The sequence below is a fragment of the Lissotriton helveticus genome, chromosome 1_1, assembly GCF_964261635.1.
Source record: "Lissotriton helveticus chromosome 1_1, aLisHel1.1, whole genome shotgun sequence".
Lineage (NCBI taxonomy): Eukaryota > Metazoa > Chordata > Amphibia > Caudata > Salamandridae > Lissotriton > Lissotriton helveticus.
In genome coordinates this window covers 1,368,998,281-1,369,017,751 of record NC_136057.1, presented here as the reverse complement: position 1 = coordinate 1,369,017,751, position 19,471 = coordinate 1,368,998,281, and the positions used below count along the sequence as shown (strand labels likewise).

At 43.9% G+C, this 19,471-nt stretch overlaps 1 protein-coding gene across 5 annotated transcripts in view; it reads right to left on the bottom strand.

Annotated features, from left to right (window-relative positions):
- LOC144824723 (putative endonuclease 4) overlaps positions 1–19,471 on the bottom strand; it is a 477,583-nt gene that overhangs the window by 371,967 nt on the left and 86,145 nt on the right. Inside the window, exon 1 of one of the 5 annotated variants that reach the window (XM_078683764.1) lies at positions 2,673–2,695. The exons of the other annotated variants lie outside the window; for them this stretch is intronic. The gene's annotated coding sequence lies outside the window, so the exon portion shown is untranslated. Of the gene's footprint in view, positions 1–2,672; positions 2,696–19,471 lie in introns of those variants that run through there. 5 annotated transcript variants of the gene reach the window in all.

Sequence of the window (19,471 nt, the reverse complement as noted above, 5' to 3'; positions counted from 1 at the left end):
GACATGTTCAGGAAGTCCCAAAGGGATACAGAAAGTAAGATATATCTGACCTGATAGAAGTTACTTGAAACCGGAAGAAATAAATGAGCAGAGCTCAGAAAGACTCCCTTCACACCTCCTGTGGTAGAAAATCTGAGGGAACAAGCCTCTGTAGGGAAGGTTTTAAAAGGGTGCTTTTGTCTGATTGGTTGGTGTCTAAGTTAGGTCCTTTTTTAAAAAAAGGTCATAAATAGGCAAATAAATTCATGGCCTAGTGCCATTGTAGCCTATGCTACTAATATGATTGCTTTGACATGATAATTGTGGGACTCCCACTTCGACGACGGGGAATGATTCAGCATGTAAATCTATGAAAGATCCATTATTGGAGAATCTTCATTTACATATAGTATCCATCAGGAAAAGTGTTACTGAAGGAAAGTAACTCATTTTCCCGTTGAATACTAGATCAAACCCTACTGCAGTACATACCTGAATGCGAGAATGCGGAAGGTCAGAGGAGTGGACTCAAACCAAAAAGTCCTGCAGGACCAAGCCTGCAAAATGCCTCTCTCTGCGGACCTGGCAGTCAAGGCAATAGTGGTTGCCGAATGTCTGCACTGATAGTCACGTTTCAGCTTCAACTTCCCTTCCTCACCAATGTAGCCGCCTTAGCCCTGGTGGAATTAGCCTGTAAGCCCTAAGGGGGCCTTGTTTTGGCAAGAACATATCATATCTTAATACCTAGGACGGTCCACCTTGACAGATTCCTCTTCTGTATCATGTTTTCCTTTTACTACTAGTAGTCCCCACAAAGAGCTGATCATCAACAGAATACTCCTTTGTTTGTTCGATGCAGAAGCTCAGGAATCTCTTGGGATCAAACTGATGAAGTTTCTATTCCTCTTTAGATTGATGTGGCGGATAGAAAAATGCCGGAAGGTGATGGATAGTCCAACATGCTTTAAGCAAAAAAAACGCCTGGCTCCTCAGCACCAATTTGTCAGTAGAAGGTGGTGCACAAATGTTGCACTGTCTCAATTCACTCACGCAGCAAAATTAAGTTATCACGATGAGAGAGATTGTCTTTATGGTAAAGAGTCACAAAGAACATCTGTGCACAGGCTTGAATAGAGTACACATGAGAAACATCAGGATCAAGTTATGGTCTCACTATGGTATGACAAAAGGCATCAGAGGAACCCTATGTTTTAGGTCATTTCGAAAAAGCATCACAAAAGAGGATCTGAAGTGGGAAAGCTGGGATGTCAAACACAATCAATCATTGGCATAGCCAATAGGTCTCACCTGTGGGACCTTATATGAGTTTAGTCAGAGCTATTGGATTTTCCAATGTCTTTACGCTATGTTGAGGAGCAGTGGGGCTGCTTTGCAGCATGTTGAAAAGTTATTTAAAAAAGTGTTATAAGCATTTTTGTTACCTTATATATAACCAAGAAGACATTATGTACAAACCCAACAAGCCTATTGAAAAAATTATGAACATAAAAAATGTCTTCTAGTTTTTTTGTCCTTACAATGCTGGCAGTTTCTTCCTGCCTGTTTGTTATAGCTTTTTTATGGGGGAAGGGACATTAACAACGGGAGGGTGGAGGCTGAGAAATAGTACCTGAATTACAACACGAGCAGCAGACGGGCACCAGGGGGGAGTCAATAGAAGCCAGATACCGCTGGCAGACTGAGTTGGTGCAGAGTGATGCTGTGGTGGTGGTGTGCTGGTGCGGAAATGATTCTCTAGTGATGATGAATGATACTCAGGTGGTACTGAGTGATGATGAGGAGGTGGTGTGCTGGTGCGGAGGTCATGTCAGGTGATGCGGAGGGAACGCCAGTGTACGCAGAAAAGACCGTAAGAAGAGGATGAGAGCGTGGGCTTGAGGGACGGAAATGTTGAAAAGGCACAGGCAAGAAATTGTGCTTGAAGACCTGAGTGAACTAACGTGGAAGCAGAGGAACGAGAGCATGAGAGCGAGAAAGAGATGTGAGAGAGAGTACGAGAGAAACGGAAGGGGGTGGTGGGTGGAGGAATTTTGCACAGTGCAAGGTGGTAGAGGAAGGTAGCATTTGTGAGCAGGCAGTAGTGAGAGGAGACAAGTTGTGTGAGGGAGAAATGAGAAGCGCTAGTAGTATTGCGAGATAAGAGGGAGTAGTGTCAGTAAGAGTGAGAGATGAGAGGGGCAGTGGATGAAAGCAGCGCTGAGGTTCAACGTACGTACCCTATCTGTAAACATCTCTTCAGAAAAACAATATCCCAAACAATGAAGCGGAAAATGGCGTGGTTAAGGGAAACAATGTACATAGCTTTGAAAATTATTGTTGAATATTTCAAACCCAATAACTTGAAAACAGTCCCAGCCAGAACATGCTCTTCCTTTCATGCTTCTGCAAGCAGGCCTCTGTCAAAGTGATAATCTTTGTCCCAGGCAGCGAAGAAGAGGAACACATCAATCCACAGATAGTGACAGAAGTGTGCGCACAAGTCACAAAAACAGCACACTCCGATTACTATTGCCCAAAATCTCTTGTGCTGGCGAAGAGCACAGTAGTGCTCGAGGATACGGCAGCGGAGGGGTAAAGGCAGCTGCGACAGGTACGGTTCCAGACCTCCGCTGATTTGCAGCACAATCATACTCCTGAAATTTGCTGCTCTCTGGGCCAAGCCTACATTTTACCTTGTGCGCAAAATCATCACCACTTCAGATCCGACCCAGCTGACCACTGTCCAAACTATGACCACAGCTGAAAGTCGACCACCTGCCGGAGCGGTTCTGTTCATGTGTGTGGAAAGCTCTAGTAAAAAATACAATCAAAATACTTCAGATTCAAATGTTAAATAAAGTGAAGAGATGGGATGCAATATATAAAACAGAAATGCAAACTACTCTGAAAACTTGCACACACTAGAGCGATTGCAGGAGACATGGTCTTGGTAGCTTCACCCACTTAATGTTTGTCAAGGAACTTGCAAACATGGCAGGACTGTCACAACTACATGAAAACTAAGTGCTGGACAAATCACCATCCTATGAAAAAGCGTTGAGACGGTACAAAAAGTTTGTCTACTTAGCAACTATTGACAACCTAAAAGAATGGTATACAGCCTTTACAACAAAACTTTTACAACAAACTACCATTACAACGCAACTTTTACAACGCAAACCATTACAACGCAAAGCGCTGGGGGGCGCTCTAGGATAGGGAATAGGTTTAATGTACTATCCAACACCTTCCCTACTATCCACGGGGACTGAAGTTGGAATAGTAAATTAAACTATTCACTAGCCAGCGCCCAAAAGCATTATGCGTTGTAATGGTATGCGTCGTAAAACTTGCGACGTAAAGGTAGGCGTTGTAAAAGTATGCGTTGTAACGTCATACATCCTAAAAGAATAGCAACACAGAAGTTTAACGTTGCAAGAGGTGAAACCCTTCACCTTACTTGTGGGATACACAAATAATCTGTCTTTCCTTTCGCTAGCTAGCGTTCAAACTAAGCGTAAAAAACTATAAACATTGTAATCCAGTATACTCTAAGAACACTTCAAAGTTTAACAATGCCAATAATGCATTATTATTATTATTATTTTTTTTTTAAACCTTTATTAAATCAAACAGCGCGATACAGGCGCAGGCCTACAACCACAGGGGCCGGCCGCAAAATCAGGAGATAAAGACAGGAGCATTGTAAATGTGTACGGTAAAAGGAGGAATCACGTTATAGTCTTAGTACGTGGTCGCAGCACAGTGAAACACAAGGATAAAAGAGGTTTCATTTTTATAATATTGAGAGGAGGCAGCGGCTATATCAACAAAGGCATCACACTACACAATAAACATGAAGAGACGGGAGAGGTGTACCCCTCCAAGCAATCAAAAATCGATGATAAGCATTAAGGCCGAAAGCACCCTACGCCCGCCGGAGGCAGGCCAGGAGTAAAGGTCAAACAATGGCTAGCAATTGAGCAAAAACACAGTGTGAAAAACCCACCCGTACAAGACAGAAAGAAGAGACACGTGCAGATTCCTAACAGAAAAAGGATGTAAGAAGAAGATATAGCCAACCCCCTGGGGAAGACAGAGAGAAAAGGACCATAGAACAAAACAAACTAAAATAACAAAACCCCTCCAACACCCGCCACCCTACATCACCGTAATGGCTATGGCCTACCCCACTAACAGCGTGCCTGTCGCCCCAGAGTCACCCTAAAGAAAGGAAATAAAGAGAGAAAGAAGAAGACAGTAAAGAAAAAGAATGAATGAGGAGAGGAGCCGGCGATTCAGATACCCGGTCCCCCTCACCCCCGCAACTAAAATCGTAGAGACAGAGGCCAGAGAAAGTACAAAGAGCAGCGAGCGCACAAAACGCAATCAGTAACAGCCCCACAAGACTTGTCCTTGAGTCACCATTAACCAGCAAGAAGTCCCTCCAAGACCCAAGCAAGGTCACCCCTGGCCACTTCTGTGAATAGTAGAACTGCTAAACAGCCTCGCAGTCAGGAGACAGGTCGATACAAAAAGTTCAATCCTTCCAGGCGGAGCAGGCAGCGTCGTCGCACAACATCGTCCCAGCCACCAAGAAACAACCGACGATGCACGGTGGCGGCCAGAATGCAACAATACCCCGACCACCAACCAGTCCAAGTCCAAAAACAGGTCTGCAAAGCACGGAAAGGAAAGCACAGAATGCGGGAAGCACCGCAGCACAGGAGCCAGATCCAGTCGCACCCTCAAAACTGTAGACTCATCCGGGGAACCTGGTACAGCGACCGAAGGAGATTCAGCGGGACCAACTCGGGGGAAAGCCACTACGCCACAAAATGGCGGATCAGCAATGGCAGCGATCCGTACCTCCAAGTCCCAGGAGTTCCGAAGCAGAGCAATCCGCAGGGTAACCAGTGCAACCAGCACGTGACTACGCGTTAGCGTCTCCCCATGTAGCCGAAGTCCGGGGTTCTCAAATTCAGCGGTGTCTCCGTCCCCGGGAGGGGTGCACTCCAAGGCGCCATCCGCCATCTTAGCCACTTCGTTCTCCGCCACTTCCCCTCCACCTCCGAGTTCAGGCCGACCACCAGAGGCAACAGGTCTCACGGCTGATCGTCGGCAGTCGACGCCTGGTGCGGAAAGGAGAGTCACCGAAAGGCCGGGTGCCCTCCCCGCAGCTCTTCGGGAGCCAACCGCCGGTTCCCGGACGGGACTATTAACATGGGCGGGCATCACACCCAAGGGGAACCGGGCGACACGGCTTCTCTCCGGCTCGTCGACAGCTCGGGCATACGGGGCAACCCACTATTGGGAGTGGGTCAGCACCAACTCTCCCGGCTCGTGGCTCTCAGGCTCCCACTGACCGGTTTCTCATCCAGACCAGGGCCGCCATCACTACGAACACTGCCGGGCAACCTCAGCACTCGAGGCCCCGGCGTCAGCGCCACGAAGGCCGGCAAGCAGACGAGGGCAGGTCTTCGGATCCACTGCACGGCGGAGCCCCAAAAATAGATGGTAAGTGAGCGCTTCTCTTTAACAACGTAAATCAAAAAGCCTCGCTCAGGAGTATCAACAGGATAGGCGTGCGGGGAGGAAGGGATCTCAGAGCGAAGCGTTCATGCGACTGTTCCCAATAATGCATTATTGTATTGTATTGGGTGCAGAATGGAAATATGAACTGACTGTCCTAGAGAGACAGGTGTGGAAGGGAGCAGCGGGTCATACTCACAGCCCTCGTTATTGCCCCGGGCAGCAAAAAGTGCCCGAGGTTGGTTGCACGAGCTGAAGAGCACCTGACGGATCGAGTTCAGCACGCTCAAGTCCCCTTCAACAACAGCAGCTCAGTACTGGGCATGGGCCCGGGAGTAGAGCTGGGTGCTCAGGAGGCTGGGGCAGAGGAGGCTGTAGGTGGCAACGTGCTCGCGACAGCTACAGACCAGGCGGCTCTCGGCCAACGGCGGCTGAACTGATGCAGCTGCAAGATAGAGACTACTGGATCGGGTCTCCACCGTGAACGACACAGCTAATATGGCCGACAAAGATATTACACAGCAGCCTCTTAACGAGCAATAGGCAAAGTCAGAAAGGGAAGAGTTAAGAAAGATACCCATTCCATTCCACCTATTTAGGGAAGTAGTGATTCCATGTCTGAAAGGAGTGCAATATACCATGAGAATAAGCCAAGAACAAGCCAACTACAACCAAAGTAAACTGAAAACAAGACGACAAAAAAAAAACAATAAGTGACGTGGGGGAGGAGTAAGAGACAGGAGCCCCAGGCACAAGGGGGAGAGGGATAGGCTGGAATGCCTCATGCGCTCCACGGCAGAACACAACAACAAAAAACACGTTGTCGAGCAGCTGGCAAGCCACCAAAAAAAAAGAGTCTTGTAAACAAGATCTTTGCAAAGTGAATGTGATCGTAAAAATGGGGACGGACGGAAGCCAGCAATAGTAGAATTCCCTTACAGTATCTAAAAAAACGTAAATACAAGATAAGAGACGCACAATGTTGTCGAGCAGCTGGCAAGCCACAAAAAAAAAAAGAAAAAAGTGATCACAGAATAAATTGCAGTAAGAGCACACGTAGCAGGGGCAGCCCTCATGAGGCGTCAAAGAACTTTTTCGGCGAGTAGCATGCTACTCGGGAACCCATAAAGGATTAGTGGTGATTAAGTATAGGGAAATATGAAAGTAATTTGAGTGGTGGATATGTTAGTCAGTTATTTGGATTGAGAAGGATAGCGGAGGGATAGAAGAGGGAAAAAAGTTTGCATTTATATAGCGCTTGCTACCCCTGATGGGGTGCTGAAGTGCTTTTTCGGCAAGTAGTACGCTACTCTGGAACCCATAAAGGATTTGTGGTGAATTGGTATAATGAAATATGAAATTAATTTGAGTGGTGGACATGTTAGTCTATTATTTGTATTGAAAAGGATAGTGGTGGGATAGAAGAAGGAAGAATTTAGAATTTTTTTGATGGTTTGTTTTGGAGCTCACAGCAGTAGGAGGAGGTTTGGGATGAGTAAAAGGGAGGTGGAGGGGGAAGAGTCAGAGGGAAGTGTTTAGAAAGGCTTTTTTTGGGGATCAGAATAGTAAAAGAGGCTTGAGATGATGCTAGGAGGAGTAGAGTAGGGAAGAGTCTAGAAAGGGTTATTCTGGGGGTCATAGTAGTGGTATGGGGTTAGGGATGAATGAGAGTGGAGAAAGAGGATATATTAATAGAGGTATAGGGTGAGAAATAGGGCAGTGCATTGGAAATAGTAGTAGAAAGAGGTTCGAGATGAGTCAGAGAGTTGAGGTAGAGGATATATTGAGAGCGGTATAGGGTGAAAAATAGGGTAGTGCATTGAATATGCTGAATTAGAAGAAAAGTAATAAATATATAGATCCATAAGTGCATGGAAGGTGTATAGATGTATAAAGGAAGGTAGTATATGTAGATTAACGATGCATTAATAAACTCCGGCTTTCAAGAGTTGTTGTACATTAAATTAATTGTATTTATTTATATATTTTTTTGTAAACCAATAGTGAAGCAATTGTAGATAAATAGTTATGAGAAAAGATTGACTTATTTAAGCAGTCACATATACATGTTGAAAATATAGACTAATGTAACTATCAGTAATACGTACATTTGTTAAGCAGGACTAATGAATATCTATATATAATATTTTTTCAAACAATTATTCTACACGTTTATACAAAGCAATACACATATATAGGTACATATCTATAGTACAAATAAAAGCTTATATACACAGAGATATGCTCTATACTTCTGTTTGCGTATGGTGGTTGTGTGGGGAAGAGCCAATTCTTGAGTAGTTTTCTGAAGATAAGGTGGCTATCTGTGGATCTTATGTTGGGGGGTAGAACAAAGAATGAGGTGCCACCCGTGGTTTGACTTCTTGTATCTTGGGATTTTGAGGCGAAGTGCCACTCTAGAGTGGAGATTCCTTTGTTGAATGCATTTTGTGATTTTATTCCTGATGAAGATCCGTCCTGTTCCATGTATCGCTTTGTGGGTGATACAAAGCAGCTTGAAGGTGAATCTTCTGGCAACCGGTAATCAATGCAAGGCTCGCAAGGCACCGGAGACGTGGCCTTGCGGTTTTATATCTATGAGTAGTCTGGCAGCCGGGTTCTGAATCCATTGTAGTCTCTTCATGGTCCATAAAAGTGATCCGTAGAGGAGGCTATTGGCTTAATCAAGTTTGGACAGAGCAAGAGAGATGGTAGCCTGGACCTTGTGTGGAAATCCTAAATGGGGAAGATTTGTTACAGAGCGGTTATAGTAACAAAGCTTGATCTTGCTAGTTTTCCCACTTGGGCATTCATCAATAGCTTGAAGTCCATGGTCATTCCGAGGTTTCTTACTTCCTTCGATACTTTAGGCGGAGTTTCCAAAACATCAGGCCATGTGGCGAGCAGGTCATAATGTTTCCAATCGCCACACATGTGAGTATCTCAGTTTTGGAAGCATTCAATTTGAGATGGCTCCAAGTCATCCATTGATCCATGGCTCCGAGACAACAGAAAATTGGCAAGTTTCCAATGTCTTTGAGGCATTTAAGTTGAAGAAGTATTTGTGTGTCATCTGCATAGTTATAGCATGTGAGGTGAAATTGATTGATCAGTGCTGGGAATGAATTCCTGTAGATGTTGGAACGCATGGGTGAGATAATAGAGACTTAAGGGACCCCTGCTTTCGTGAAGTACTGTTTGGACGAGAAAGGTGGGGTATGGATGATATTAGTTCTGTTGCAAAGGTAGGATGCGATACAGTATAGAGCAGTCTTGGTCTACCTGTCAGAGGCAACCGAGAGGTCCAAGAGCAGTAGTGCAGCAACTACATTGCAGCCAACTATGTTCTTCAGGCCATCTCAGCTTGCAAGGAGTGCAGATTCTGTGCCTCTTTCTGGACCGAATCACGTTTGGAAGTCTGAAAATATGTCATTCTCTTCAATGAATTGTGAATTCTCGGCAAATGCTGCTCTTTCTACCAGTTTGCCCAAGAAAGGACCATTTGTAATCAATCGGTCTGTAGTTGTCAGGATTCGTGGGTCCAAGTTTGTTTTCTTCAGTAATGGGCTTATGTATGACTTTTTAAGTACTGGGAATATTCCGGTAGTTAAGGAATTGTTGATGATTCTCCTAACTGGAGTGGCAGCAGAGGTTGTTAGAAGAATTGCGGTGGACAATGGTCAGAAGGGTTGCCGGTGGGACTGCTTGCTTTGACCAGGTCCATAAATTCATCATGTGAAATGTGTTGGAAGGAAGGGAGAGGCTGGGTTAGAGTATTCTTGGATTGTTCAGACTGCTGGAACAGAACCCTTGTGCACCACGTCAACGTGCGGATGACAAGGCTTGGCGACTCTGTCCTCAAGAGATCTTTGGGCTACAAGAAGCTTCAGCCTCTCTTCCTTCAAAGATCTTTATTCCTCACTGCATCCTCTGCACCGTGGGCCTGCATCTTTGGTGAGCTATTCGAGGTCCTCTTGCAACTCCTGAGCCTTTGGCTTGTGGGTCCTCTTGAGGGTCATCTTTGGCTTCAGTAGGCTTCCCTGCTTGCTCGTGCGTGTTCTGACTCTCCTGCATTTGGTGAGTCCCGTTGCCTGGTCCTAACAGCTTCAGCGCCAAGGTCACTGTCATCACTCCTGCATCTTCTGCCAGCTGTGGTCATTAGTCTTCCGTGCCTCCTAGTCACTTCCGAGTGGCATAGACTCTGTCCCCTCTGCTTGCAGGTACTTCTCTTCAAGAATCCATCCTTGGGTTCCACTAGACTCTTTCACCTTCTTTGCCAGAGGCATCTTTTCTGAAGCCTCCATTGTGGTGTGCAGCAGTTTCCGATGTTACTTCGCACCTATGCACCCGGCTTAACTGGTGTAGTTATCCTGATTCCTGGGGTATCCATGGGCTGCGTGACTCTCCAACCTTCGGCCTTCCATGGGGTTTCTTCAGGGTTCACTGCGAAGGGTCCTTCTTAAAAACGACGGTTTGGTCTACCCCTGGAGACCGCTGTGTATTTGTGCTTACTTACCTGTTTACATTTAGAGTATTACATGTATTGTGTTGATACCTCTGGGTAGGAGATATACCAATGTGTTAGTGAGTGTAATAAATATAACTATTTATATAACTACACTGTGTGTTTTTTCCGTTTAACCTACACTGTACGATTAGTTTCTGGTGAAACAAGCTGCGTAATACTCCTTCTGGACAAAACCTGAAGGCTGCTCTGCATAGCTAGCACTTCAAGAGCTTTCTATGGTTGTTGAAGACCCCTAAATTCACCATAAGGGTCTGGATTTGTTGTGTAGTACCTATAGAAAATATATACAGGATCTGCACGTTTAGACAACATACACTGTAGAATTGGTGTCAGATGTACTCTGATCACCCCCACTAAGTATGTTAGCCTTTCTGTATCAGCTAGCTCACAGTGCCACTATAATCTCCTCTTACCAAGGAGAGAATAGTTTCTGGCAACCTCAGAACATGACAACCCTGATTCCTCAGGATCGTGGAAACAATGTACTACCTTTCGCTCAGTCACTTGGGCTTACTTAGTTTGTCTCAGAGAGATACACTGATTAAAACAAGCTGGGCGTTTTCAATAATCATTTATTGAACAGTTGTTATTCTGGTATAGAATAGATGTGCTGCAACAACCGTTAGAAAGTATAGGATATAAATGATTAACAGTACTATGAAAGTAAAAGGATGGTATAGTTCTACTATCTTACTAAAATCATGAATACATTCAAGTATATAAAACACATGATAATAAAAGGTGCGTACTCCTACTATGCCTCCCTAACTAAATGTACCTAGCATGGGTGTAGATTTATGCCAAAAATTCCTTTAGGATCTCGTCAACCGCATTACCTTAAGTGAGAGTGTGGGACCCCGTCCTGGTCTCGAGCTGAACACGCGTTAGACCACTGCGAGCTGGAGCATCTGCATGTAGGAACCTCTCTGTCTCTGGTCAGTTTGTCGTCCGGGAAGTCTCCATCTCCTCTAGCTAGCTTAGCAAGAATTTATGTATATATACCCATAGGTCTCCCTAGGGGTCCTACCTCGCTGTGTTACTGTGTCGGCCTAAGGAGGAAGTCGGGCCTGAACTTTGTACATAGATTTTATAGAGGTGATGGTAGTCCTACTGTGCTTCCAAGAACCCTCATGCATAATGTATGAGATTTCGAACTAGGGAAAACCTGCATTCTGAATGCAGAGTAATATCTAGGTAAAAGGTCAGTCCCTGTAAACCGGGACAAGTGTAAAGTAGGGAGAGAATATAGGTGATGGGTAACAAGTTTACAGAGGCCTATATTATAGTACCTATATAGAATATAACACCCACTCCTCTTCCGAATGGACAACATAGTTTTAAATTTTACACGTACTACTAGGTGTTCTAGATATGTGTACGCAAATATACAAAACATTAGTTTGCTATTGTGTTAAAAACATTAATTAAAAAACTTTTTTCTAAAAGATCTAAAAAAAAATGTTTTTTAAAAAGGGGAAATTGACAGTTAGGCTATCGTTCTAATATATCCGTAGGTATAGTCCGAACTACTACAAGCATTCTGAAAGCCATACATGCATGAAAGGAATGTCAATTTTGATATAGAGTTTCAGTTTTCTGTTTTGTTTTTTAAAAAGCCGAATTTCTTCCCAACACATGATGGGCCAAATTAGTCAAATGTTTGTGCCCTGCCTGGTAGACGCAACATTCTCGTTGCTTGCTTCGGAGTTGGCGGTTCCTGTAACACCTAGCAGATTGTCTATTGAGCACAGATGAATTTCCGTACTGTCCACAGCCGGTGCAGGGGCAGCTTGTGCAGCCTGTGCGCCATTCAAGGCCTGGGTGTCAGAGGATGAGCGGGTGTCTGTACAAAAAGGTGCTGATGTTACCTGCGGTGGCTCTAAGAATGCCGACATCAACTTAGGAATATGCTAGGGACACTGCAAAACATGGGCCGTTATCGGGTTCAGTAAAGCATCAATGTCTGGTCGCGCACATGATGGGAATGTCAGACAGGGATCCAACACGCATTCTTCTCCGTAAAATAGGCATCAGAGGACAGGTAAGATGCAGTCCATCCAGACTTGTCTAAACGACAAGAACAAAGAAGCACTTAGTTGCCTTAGGCAAGGTGTGCCTAGAAGTTGTATCATGCGATCACTGTATATTCTCTCCAGGAGTACTGTTTCCATCTCCTTGGTGACTGGGATATCCATTGCGTAGCAAAAACATGACAATCAGGAAACCTGCTATTAGAAACAGGATCAGCGGCAGTCCTCCAAAAATGCTTCAGAATACGGAGTGTATAAAGTTTGGAATAACTCGGAGGACCGTCTTAAAGGTGCTTTACAGTTCAGAACCTATGTTCTTAAATAGTTGGACAATGCCTGTCGTATCAGACATGTGAAAGATACGATTTGCCATTTCTGCGATATGGAAAGGGCAGTTTGTACGTATAAGTGCCTGATTCTCTGCTGAAGACCTTTCTACTTGGAGATAAAAAGTCTCTTGAGCGGAGGTTAAGGGCACGGATTTCTGTGTAAATATGGCTTTCATTCTCCTCAAAGTATCAAACCATATTAATGAAATATTTAATGAAGGCCATAGCGGCGCCTCCCTGACTGTACGTGTTGGGGGAACCAATACTTGCATACATCAAGTAATCCTGGAACTTACAGTTACCAGGTATGTGATGCCCGGAAGCATCCCACAGCAACCTTGATCGTTCAGCATCAAGTGACTCCCATTCAAAAGTAGTTTGAATAGTGTAGTTATCACGGCAGCTGGAGCACCCTCTAAGTGACAGGAAAAGTTTGCTACTGAACCATTACGGACCCCATGCAGCACTCTATCTTGGCATATAAGTGATCCACTTAATGTATTCTCACAGTTAGTACCGCTAAGAAACACCTCTTTTTCCCCACTCCGGTATTGAAATCTGTACAGCAATTTCCAAGATTCCTTGATGAATTCCTTACCCATTTACTCATATCTGCCTGCCTGCATTTATTCTAGGCAATAACGGAATTGAAAAGTTGTGACTGGGAGAGTTATGTGGCCATGGATTAGCCATTCCGTGGATAGGGATTCGGCCACTGTAAATGTTAATCTGTCCAGTTTTTCAACGCGCAGAATTGTATACTTCTCTCCCCTCTGTGGCATTTCTATCTGTTTTTCTGTCAGACTGTACTAGGAAAACAGATGTGCAGTTTATAAAACGCCATGGCACATAGCCGTGGTACAAAAGGGGGTGGTGATGGACGGAGCATCTGAACCAATCAAACACTCACACCCAGTCAACAGATCTGGGTTTAATCCATCACCGTTCTTTAGCCCACTCTGCCAGCCCAGTTCAGACATGCAAATCAGTCTGACCCTCTGCATCATGGGAACAGTCCAGCCAGAACTGCCAAGCCATGCCTTCCCTGGACCGGAAACAAGCTTCCGAGGACTGGTTTCTGGCATTTCAGCCGTCTTCAGCTCGGCTTGCTTGAATCCAGTGGCAAAGTGAGCAAAGGAACTCACGTCTGAGCATACCCTGCCAACTTATGGCGAACAAAGTGGTACAAAAGGGGGTGGTGATGGACGCAGCATCTGAACCAAGCAAACACTCACACCCAGTCAACAGATCTGGGTTTAATCCATCACCGTTCTTTAGCCCACTCTGCCACCCCAGTTCAGACATGGCCATATGCAAATCAGTCTGACCCTGTGCATCATGGGAACAGTCCAGCCAGAACTGCCAAGCCATACCTTCCCTGGACCGGAAACAAGCTTCCGAGGACCAGTTTCTGGCATTTCAGCAGATCTGTTGACTGGGTGTGAGTGTTTGATTGGTTCAGATGCCTAACCTAACCTAATCAAACCACATAATGTGGTTTGATTAGGTTAATGGAGATGAATCATTTCTCCTTTTTACCGGCAAGAGGTGGCAGAAGTACAGTTCTTGTTCCTTCAACTGCCAGGACAGGTACAGGCTTTCTAGCCCAAATTATTTTTTGTCTGTTATTTTCTCTCTGACCAGATCCCCGATTTTAGGGATCCAGACAGGTCTTGCTGTGACACTTTTTACTTCCCCAGTGGTGGTGTTCTTTATATTGACATTACTCTGTTGTGCACTGGTTTCATTCAGGTCCTGTAAAACAGCCAAACGTTTATGGATGTTAAAAGGTTTTTTATACGCCACTGTGCCTTCACAATCAAGATCAGGTACTCACATTCTCGTCCCAAATAGGACCTTACAAGGAGTGACCCCTCTAGAGAGCTTTTAGCTGATTATTTAACACCCTTTGGGCTCCATACAGGTGTTTTACCCAATTACCACCTGAGCCTAATACTCTAGCTGTTAAAGATTGCTTTAAGTCCCAGTTTTTTCTCTCCACATCCGAATTTCCCTTGGGATGGTACGGAGAGGAGTACCGCAATGTTACAGCCAGACTTCCTATAGCTTCCTTGTAAGCCTGAGAGCTAAACGCGGGGCCACAGTCAGAATGAAGTGTGCCAATTGCGTATGTCCCTATAAAGACTCGCAAACAGTTCGAGAGTCAGCCGAGCGCTGGGGCCAAACCCATAGGAACCTAGAGAAGGAATCCACTGCAACCATTATATATTCGAAAGCCGCATCAGATTGTAAGGGGCTGCAGTTGTTCAAATAAACACACGCTAGTGGTTTGTCTGATAATAATGGTGTCTGGACTGGATGTGTTACGGTGGAACCTTTCATCTGCTGACAAATGTCGCATTTCAAGACGTAGTATTTAGTCTGCCTTCTTAGCCCTGGCCACCAGCAGCGGTTTTTCAGTAGAGAAACAGTAGCAGAATCTTACCAAATGGAACATTGTTTGCATCTAAGTTGTAGGAGTACTTGAGTAGAAACGTTTTCGGTACTACTGAGTTATTGCGTGTAGCAATAATCCCAACCATCATTTCACCGCCTATTCTCGTTTTTGAACGAGTAATTGCAGCTACAGAATCCGTGCGTACAGTCCCCTTTGCGGCTTCGTCATCCAATTAATTCCCTTCAACATAAATGTCATCACGTTGATGACTCAGTGTGTGTATCACGTGAGCCCTTGGTAGTTGGTTTTTCAACTCCACTACCTGTTCCCAAAGCGTTTTATGCTTAATTTTGCCACCTTTTGCATCTTTAAACCCATTCTGTCCCCAGTAATGTAAATATTCATTGTATGACTATACACAGTAAAAAGAATCACACATGATTAGTGTGGGGAATTCTCGATTCATATTTACCAGTGCCAGTATTAGTGCTTTTAGTACTGCCAGCTGCACCGTGCAGTTTCCAAGAGACTATGTTTTTGTGGAATTTGGATGAAACTTTCCATCCTGCATCCGTCCTTTAAAGATAGCACAAGCGGCGCTATATTGCGCCGAACCATCAGTGTAAATAATGTATTCATACTGATCTAGAGGCATTATTTCATTTGGTAGAGGATATTCTTGTTTGTATTGCAGAAATGCTTGTGTTTTTAAATTTGGGTCGTACCTATATTCTACATCTGTTACAGTGAGAGAATTAGCCCATTGTATCCATCTTGGATGTAAGGCTTTAGCGTTTTGGAACGCTTGCCTTTGTTGCAGCCTCTAAATCCGGAACTGGGGTCACGACTTTTAGAAGTTTCCCTTGAGCCAGGGCTCTTTCCCTGACTACAGCAGTCTGTACCGCTGTTAGACATTTTTTTGTAGATGCGAAACGCATCTCAGCATTTGTGTACAAGTGAGATTGATATGCTATTGGTACTGTTTCACCTTCATTATATGTTTAATAGATGTACCCTGATTGATCCGCAACTATTCGGATCATCAGGTTGCGTTCGTTTACGCGCCTGTAAGTGTTTTGAAGCGATCATGTCAGCTTGTAAGGGACGAAGTGTATCTGAATACACCAGATTAGTGCAAGGTGCTTTCATTAAATAAGTGTGCACCGTATACTAAGCCAGCATCCTTCATCTCTCTCTCCCTGTTGGAGAACAATTGGTTCCTCCATGACCCCGCACTCTTTTCTAAGCACTACCTCTAATTTTTTGTCCCACCCCTACCATGAGTTATGTGACTGCCTCAAATTCCCATTAGGGGCATCAAAGTTAATGGCCATTCACTATAGATTTTCAGTATACCAATGGCTGACCAAAACAACACAATTCTTAAAGTAATTTCCCTTAATGTCAACGGACTCAACCACCCCGTAAAGCATAGAGAATTTTCTGACTACTGCTACTTTCTTGAGAGCAATTTGGTCTTTCTACAAGAAGATATAAAGAAGGTATTTCTCTACGCTCTGGGTGGGTGTCAGACATTGCATGCCCTCAAAATGGGGTTATAATACTGATTTCCAAGAACTCTGGCCTTTCAATTATCTCCTCTGAAACCGATAATAATGGCAAATAGCTAATAACACGCCTACAGAATACCACTACAAAATTATGTGCAGTGAACATATATGCTCCCACCATAGATTACCCTGAATTTTGAAACAACTTATCTGCTAAACTCTCACTTTCCCCCCCTGATTGCACAGATTGTTCTGGGTGGTGTCTTTAACCTACTAGTGGAGCCCCTTTTGGATAGACTATCTGCCTTTAGATACAGAATCCCTAAATCACACAAAGCACTGCATGACCTTTCTACAACCCATAAACTATCAGATGTCTTGAGACTCCTCAATCCCGCTGGTAGTGATTTACATTTTTTCTCCCCCCCCCCACACAACAGTTTTTCCAGATTCAAATATCTTCCTTCTTCAACACACCTTTGCAGCTTCCATAGAACCCATCACAATTTCAGATCATGCAGCCATCTCAATAACTCTCCAACTCCTTCCCATCCCTCCAAAAGCGAAGACCTGGTTTATAAACCTAGAGATTCTAGAAGACTCTGACATGGTCAGGAAGCTCCATAATGAACTATCTCAATTCATTGAAATGTTGCTGTAGTGACCAAATCATAAGTCGAATGTCTCAGAAAAGCAAACTAATTAAGCCCCCCTAGATCAATCAACAGCCAAAATCAAAGCTAAAGAACTGATTTATAGTAGAACTAATAATCCTGCTATCATGACGTCTTAAATACGAATTCAACTCTACAATCAGTGTACTTATTGATACGTACCCAAATGGTCAGAGTTATTCCATTTGAATACATTTGGAAAATCTTTGGCACCTACCTAAAGTTCAGGTGCAATTCTAACCTCATCCAGACAATCAAAGATGAACAAAATAAGGTGCAAACATCTACAAAAGCGATACTGAAGGTATTCCAGCATTTCTATACTAAACTCACTCCCTCCGTTAATCCAATCCAACAAGGAACTTGTCAAAGCAGCCCCTTATTGCCTTTATTATTCCTACTTGCCATTGACCCTGTTACTAATGCTGAATGAATCATCTGACAGCTGCATATGGAGATAATATTTTGATATTCACAGAATCCCCTGCCATTACTGAGATACTAAATAATATTGACTTTTCTCTTATTTCTCTGGCAATTCACTGAACAGAGACAAAACTGAGACCCTTCCCCTGAATGTTCACTGCAACCCTTTAATAGTTGGCTCCTTTAATTTTCTCAATGGAAATCTAATAACAAATATCTTGCCATGTGGTTTTGTAATGATCTTTCTGAGTCTATCTTTATCAATGAAAACAAAACCCTGAATGAAATAAGGACCAACTGTCTGCATGGTCACCTAGGCTCTTGATGGGGTAGATTCAAAACCATCAAGATAATGGTATTGCTGCTAAATAATTTCCTATATAGTATGCTCCCTGTTCGCCTTTCCCCAGATTTCTATCTCACCATTGATAAGGTTGCCTCAAACTTTCTTTGGAAGAATAAAAAAACACCAGATTAGGCTTAAAATTGGGAACACCCCCCAAACTAGGAGGTTGCAATTTCCTAAATTGGAATAACTATTAAACTGTATACTTAGCTCCCCAAGGCTCATGCTGGTTTGAAACTAATCCATTAAAAAAAATGGCTCGATGTGCAGATCTCAATATGCTATCCTTTCACATTACTAACCACCCTGACAATGACACGCCACCCTTACAACAAATCCCAGAACATCTTTAAAGATATTATAGCTTCCTTATTGGCCTTGGACACAGCACTAGTGACTAATAAACACAAATCTGCCTTCACGTCACTCTGGAACAATAAAAACAAACAAAACTCTAACTCATTAACCATTGCTCAGATGTGGGCGGCCAAAGGCATCTTAACAGTATCAGATCTTAAACGCAAACCTCTCAAATATTGACATTTATGAATTCTTTCAAATCAAAGTCAAAATATCCAAGCTAGGTCCTCTCCATAATTCATCTCTACTACGAAAATTGCAACTGATATTATCAGGTGGTAATGCCGCTTTTAGATTTTGCAAACAACTTACCTTTACTAAGACCCCAAGTCATCCCCCAGTACCACACAATTGCTCTTCCTACTTTTCTTCCAAAGAGCTTACTCCTCCTAGTGATGAGACCTGGTCAAAAATCAGTTCAAATATATTCATAAACAGTCTAATTCCCTCACTAACCCACACCACATTTTTTGCCGCAGACTTCCATTACTGGACCCCCGCTAAATTATTCAGACTAGAACTCAAAGACTCCGGCACATGCTGGACCTGCACCTTGTCACCAGGTGATGAAGAACATATATTCTTCTCTTTCCCACACCTGTCTTCCTATGGGCAAGACGGCTCTTCCCAATGACACAAAATGTTTAAGACCACCATCCCACTATCTTTTCCACTTATCATCTTGGGTCCACACTTTGCCGATCCTCCAATTGATATCTCTAAATTGGACCTCACCTTACTTGACTTTCTACTCACTATTTCCATCAAAGTAATCTTGATTGACTGGAAATCCAGCAACAATACATCATACCATACCTGGAGGGGCTTGAGTAACGTACCTAAGGAGCACATGGATAACTCAATCCCTCCATAAAGGTCCTCCCGTAACCATGCAGCACATATGGGAAACACTAGATCTCTTAATCCGCAATCTATCTTCATAATGGAAAACCTACCAATACCGACAATTTGACCTCAATCCCGATTGCACTTAAAGTGTAATAACTTGTCCACTGTTTCACATGACTTCCTTTCATGACTCCCTTCCCCTCCTCTATCCCTCCCCATCTTTAATCCTTGACTCTGTCTACATTTATTATGACATGTATGTTACATATACACTTTACTGGGTATTTAAGGGCTCCCTAGTTGGTGGGTCATCAGACTCGTCATGGAACAAGACTCACCTCTGAAACCAAGACACTTTTCAAAAGTCTGGACTCTTGGGACTTCAACTAGAACTGAGACGGCATCAAGGAAGACTCCTGCTGCTCCTGGTCTTGGTATTCTTCAAGTCTCTTGCCTCGTCTGTGTCTGTGTTTCGCTCAGGTTCTCCAGAAGACCTGCTGTTCCTGTCA